Source organism: Notamacropus eugenii, chromosome 4, assembly GCF_028372415.1.
Source record: "Notamacropus eugenii isolate mMacEug1 chromosome 4, mMacEug1.pri_v2, whole genome shotgun sequence".
Taxonomy (NCBI): Eukaryota; Metazoa; Chordata; class Mammalia; order Diprotodontia; family Macropodidae; genus Notamacropus; species Notamacropus eugenii.
Window position 1 is genome coordinate 35,966,714 of NC_092875.1, and position 6,544 is coordinate 35,973,257.

Below are 6,544 nucleotides of genomic sequence, written 5' to 3' on the forward strand. Positions count from 1 at the left end.
TAGGTGACTTACAGGGTCTTCACCCCTTTGGAAACCACCAGAATGAGCGAGTGAGACTGTGCCAATCTGGCAGTTTTAAAGATGTAGCCCATTCAGGCTACACAGTCAGTGAAGAAGGCTGCTCCCACCCACGTGGGAGGAGAAGGCAGAATGTGTTCTCCCAGAAGCAGGTTCCTGGCATCTCTCACATGGGCATGCACAGAGCAAAGCCCCATTACACTAATGAAGTCAGAGGTCCAGGCCCTATCTCATTTTTAAGATTATTACTGGGTACTAAGTTCAGTTTGCAAGGGCTGTCAGTACCGTATAAATTTAATTACCCTGGGCCACAGCTCTTATCACCCCTCCCTAGCTGTGGAGTTGCAGCCAACTATCTTCAATTATGCCAGGATATCAAAAGAATTCTATTATTTATGCTAACTTTATACCGACTTGGCATCCCATATCCTGGAAAATCTTAATTCAGCTTTATAAGTATATTCACAAAGACTTAAAAAAAAGTTGTCAGTGATAGATTTAAAACATAGAAGTCTGAGTTATTAATTACTTGTGTTAGCCTTGGCTGTTTGACACTCCCCCCATCCATTCACCCCCTCCTCACTGATCCTGTATGAAGTTCCCCTTTGGCCAGTTAAATTACAATTTGGAGCAGCACCAGCCTGGGTTGGCCTTTTCTGCAAAGAGAGAGCATCACTTTGTAGAAGGTAGGTGAATGTATGCACTGAAGAGTCCAGGCAAATTCTGTTTGCCCTAAAGTTACTTTTCCACTTAAAGAGAGGACCATCGTTGCCAGGAGATACTTAACCAATGGTGAGTAATGTTTCCCTTTAAACCATTTCTAAGTGGCTTGTTTTCCCCTTTGTACAAAAGACAGATCTGGGGGAAACATAAAACTGGCTTGGGAGAAACTTCCCTTTTTTTTCATATTGTAATAAGCTTAGAAATAAGTCTAAAGGCTGGAGGTGGGGGAGTAGTGAAGGGCGGGATCTCTCCCCATGAAGTGCTATCCATCAAATATATTTGACCACAAGATATGCACACATTATATTAGTCCTGCCCTCCACAATTAGTAGCTATGACTATGGGTAAGAGCCCTCATAGTTTCAGTTTCCTCCTCTGTTAAATAGGGGAATGACATTTACACTATTTACCTTATAGAATAATCACTTTGCAAACTATACAACAAAGGTGATTTGTCAAGTGAAAGGAGTTATACGAATGGAAACTGGATCATCCCCTGGATCACAGATGTTACTTGTACCAAAAAGGCATCAGCAATGACTGAAGGGTTTGGCTCCCTTCTCATACATCTCTAAAGAAATGGTCTATGTACACCCTGAAGGTATCCTTAATGAAAACTTGATAGGGAATGAGGCAGGAATTCGCCTATGGCTTTCTGCAGAAGAAAGGATGTATTTTCCTCTGGATTTCTTTTTTTTGACCTGTGCTTTCCTTAATGTGGGGAAACTGTAGCTTTGTTGTTATTGATGTTTCTAAGGGAGTTCCCTGGAGTCCTGAGGGGTTAAGTGACTTGTCCAATGTTTATATAACTAGTGGGTATAAAGAAGCAGAATTTTTAATCCAGGCTTTCTGGCTTCCAAAGCAGTCCTATCACCATGATATTCCACCAGTCCTTGGGCATTCTAAACGCAATGTGCTGATTGAGTCCCTTATAAATAGTCATTGATAAATCAGAATATATTCAGGATAGCTGCTTGCAAGTATTGGAAGCTTTGTCAATGAAAGATCAATTAAATTTGTTCTGCTTGGCCCCTGGAAGGTAATTTTAGAAGGCATTGTGAAAACACACCCTCAGGGGTAGATGGTCAAGTGGATAGAACACCAGTACTGGAGTCAGGAGGACCTGAGTTCAAATTCAACCTCAGACACTGACTAGTTGGGCAAGTTATATAACTTCTGACTGCCTCAGTTCCCTCATCTGTAAAATGGGGGTAATAATAGCACCCAATTCCGAGGTTGTTTGTGAGGATGAAATGAGACCATATTTGTAAAGTGCTTTGCAAACTTTAAAAGGCTATATAAATGTTAGCTTTTTTTTTTTAATTATTGTTCTGAGTCACATCATCTTCAGAAGTCAACAAGTGACAAATGTGGAAACCCTGCTAAATGCAAGATAAAGCATCACTGGGAAGGCTAAGGAATATCCTAGTACCCCTGGGGCTAGTCTAATGAGGCACCTTAAAATGAATTCACATAAATTCAGAAATGGATTCCATAAGAGGACAACACCTAGAACCAAAGGAATGGTTGTTGCCACATCAAGATCATCCTGAGAATTCAAGTGTTTGTTCAAATAAATGTCCTGAATTTTTTAAAAATTAAAAAATAATAAAAGATGTAAATACCAGTTTTAGATATATCCTATGGCTGGTAAGTCTCCATTATGCAGACAGCTTAGGAGAGTTGTCAACAGGCATGATTAATTATAAGATGAACTGCACAGACAATGATAAGAAAGAACATAGGGTTTAGCGGAAAATCAGAAAGGCAGTTTGGAGACTCTCAGTCAGTCACCAAGCACTCACTATGTGCAAGGTGGGGTCAAGGAGGACTAGCACTTCTGTTGTGAGGACTGGCTAGCTCTTTCAGAGCTGCTTATCCACCTTTGGTGTTCCACTTGTCACCCATGGCTCTCACCCATGACTCTGAGGAGCATGGCCACATGCATAGTGGCCACACCCTGGTAAACATTTCAGCAGATGGGCTAAACCAGGGAGAATGTAACCAAGAGGTGTCAAACCTATTGGTGAGTTAGGGGGATGTCTACCCCAAGCATGTGAAGACTGTCCTGATGGAATGGGTAGATGAAAACAATTTGTTCCAAAGGCTATGAAGGTTGCTGAAGCAACTGCTGTGGAGACCTTGGGGCTTGGTCAGACATCGAAGATGCCAAGGTCATCTATTGCATCCTGGGCCATCACCAGTTATCCCAACTTTTGTCCGATGACTCTGGAGGAGAGAGGGAGGCTGAGGACTTTTTGCAGCTCTGCCTCACTTAAATTCAATTCACTCAGGAGTCAAGACATGACCCCAGGATATCACCGGTCATCTTCAAAAGCAAAGAACAAGCAACAACATGTGCCAGGCATTGTGCTAAATGTCAGAGATACACATAAAGGAAAAAGACAGTTCCTACTCTCAAGGAGCTCACAGTCTCCTGAGGGAGATAACATACAAATAACTATGTTCAGACAAGATATACACAGGAGATAATTTCAGAACAAAGGAAGTAGGGTTAAGGAGAACTGGAAAAGTCTTCTTGCAGGAGGTGAGATTTTTAACGACTTCAAGGTAGAATTGAGGAGGGAGAGCATCCTAAGCATGGGTGACAGCCAATGAAATTGCTGGGAGTGTGGAGATGGAGAGTCATGTTCAGGGAACAAGGAGACCAGTGTCACTGGATCTCAGAGTACATGATGAGGGGCATAAGGTACAAAAAAACTGGAAAGGTAGGAAGGGGCCAATTTATAAAAGGCTTCAAATGCCAAATAGTTCAAATTCTTGACCCAGCTCTGACACTGTCTATCTGTGTGATTTTGTGAAAGCTATTTAAATTCTGTATTTTAGGGATGATGCCATGTTTATCAGATTTACAGATGACACAAACCTGGGACAGAGAGAAAACAAACTAATGACAAAGGTTTCCAAAAAGATCTCAAGAGGTTAGAACCGTGAGCTAAACCTAATACATTAAAGTCAGAATCTTAGATTCAACAAAACAACAGTAAAAGTCTAGTTTGGGGGAGGCATGGCTAAACGACAGATCATGCAAAGAAAATGGCTGTTTTTAGCGGACTTCACGCTCAATATAAGTCAGCAGTGAGACTTGGAAACTGAGAAAGCAAATCTAATTTTAGATTGCATTGAGAGGCGTGATAATACTACCTGGTATTTCCATAGTTCCTTAAAGCTTGCAAAATGCTTTACAAATGCGATCTCATTTTATTCCTACAACAACTCTAGGTGGTCGTTCCACATTTATTATTATTTATTATTCCACATTTCACTGATGAAGTATGGCCCCTGAGAAAGGCTAAATAATTTGGCTAGCGTCACACAGCACTTATGGTTCAGAGTCAGAATTCGAACTCAGGTCTTCCTGGCTCCAAGTCCAGGGATGTTGCCCACTGTTCCACCTAGCTGCCTTCATCAAGCAATGGCTGGAGGGAGTGTCATGTTCAGCATAGGGTACCACGTTTTGGGGTGTACATGGACAATCAGGAGTGAGTCTAAAAGAGAATCATGAAAGGATTATAGACATCATAAGAAGATTGTTTGATGGACGTAGGAATGGAAAAGAGAGACTTCTCAGTGGGGACCTGAGAACTGTCCTCAAATACTTGCAGGATGGTCATGTGGAAGAAGGCTTAGCCTTGTTCTGTTTGGCCCCAGAGGCCAGAACTAGGAGCGTTGGATAGAAATTGCAGAAAGGCAGATTTCTGCTCAATGTCATAAGAAGCCCATGTTCATGGGGAAAAATAAAAGATGGAATATTCAAAGAAGCTTGAAGGATGACCAATGATAGTTCATGTGCTCCATTTAATATTCACACAATGTCAACAGAACGTGCAGTTGATTGGGCAGATCTCCTGTAATGGATATATGGGAGGATAATGACAGGTTTCATGGAATATGCAGGCACAGGGGGAAGTGAGGAAGGGAAGAGGCTATGTGGAAAATTGGATAGAGTCAAGAATACCTGAGGACAAGTTCTGTCTCTAAAGAGTTCTGGGTGGGTGATCATTGGCAAGTCACTGTGAGGTCAGTGCCCCAAAACTACTCTAAGATTATAAGTTGGAGAGTAAGGAAAAACTTCCTAAAAACTAGAGCTGTCCAAAGGTGAAACTGCCCTGGGAGACAATGGGTTTCCATTATTACAACTGGAGAGTTTCAAGTTGAGGTTTGATGATTGATCCATGGGTTGGACCAGATGACCATGGAGAGCCAAACACTTAAGTGCATATGATATACTAAGTTCTGGAAATGCAAATAGAAGCAGAAAGACAGGTCCTTGTCTTCAAGGAACATGCACCCTAATGCTAAGAATACAACGCAGAAGAAGGAGCCGAGAAGCTGGGAAGGGGCAATGTTCCCTAGTAGGGGCTGGATGGAAAAGTTGTCTGGAGAGCCAGGAGCCGAGGCAGGTTAGGAATGAGCAGGGTTGATTTGGGTACTTCCCCAAATAGAGATTCCTGGCAAGAATTTACCAATTAGAGAAAGAGGAAACAAGTATTTATGAACTGCCTACTAAGGGCTAAGCACTTCACAAACATCTCAATGACAATGAGGTAGGTACTACTGTTATTCCTATTTTACAGTTGAGGAAACTGAGTCAGACAGAGGTGAAGTGACTTTTGGAGGTGGGAGGAGTGGGAAAGTAAGCTGGAGAGTCAGGAGATCTCTTCCAATCCTTGAAAGTCCCTGAAAATAGCATTTATTTTGCAAATACAAGACCCTGTGCCAAGAGCTGGGGATATAAATACAAACTGTAAAATAGTTGTCGCCCTTAAGTAGCTTATACTCTACTGGAGATGTGATAAAGAGTTAGTGGTTGAATTAGTCACTGGTCTTCTAACTCCAGGGCATTTTCCTGTACCACAGACTTTTTCAGTCCTTTCCCCAGCTACATTCATTCTGCTTGGGATGGTCACGGAGATCTTTAGGAGAGTTATGGTTGTGTTCATCCTTCGTTTTAGGAGAAGACCATGACATCAGAGAAATGACATGGCTTGCACTTGATTTTGAGGGAGGGCTGTGCAAGGTCACCAGCCTCACTTTCTCCTCTTGAGCCATTTTTAGAAGAGTGGGAGTTACTGAATTTAGCTCTAGAAGGATAGGTTGGTTTTTGACCGGAGAGGAAAGCTGAAACTCTTAACTGAAATATCTGTTAACAGGTGAACCGATAAGCTATCTTCCAAGCAAATATAATTTTAGGTAGAACTGTCATTTTTTATTATATTAGCTTGACCTACTTATGAGCAACTGACATTTTTCCAGTCGTTTAGATCTGACTTTGTGGGAAAAGTGTTTGTAATTGTTTTTGTATCGATCCCGGCTTTGTCTTGGCTGGTAGACTCCGGAACATTTTATATTGTCTACAGTTATTTTAAATGGAATTTTTTTCTATCTCCTGTCGCTGGGCTTCGTTGGTAATGAATACAAATGTTGATGATTTTTGTGAGTGTGTTTTAAATCTTGCAATTTTGCTAAAGTTGTTTTTTTCAAGTAGTTTTTTAGCGGATTCTCTAAGTATACCATCCTATCATCCGCAAAGAGCAACAATTTTGTTTCCTTATTGCCTATTCTAATTCCTTCAACTTCCTTTTCTTCTCTTATGGCTAACGCCAAAATTTCTAGTACATATTAAATAATAGTGGTGATAATGGACATCCTTTTTTCACTCTTGAACTGATAATGGGCATCCTTTTTTCACTCTTGAACTTACCGGGAATGCTTCTAGCTTATCCCCTCACCTGTAATGCTTGCTGATGCTTTTAGATAGATACTGCTGATCACTTTAAAG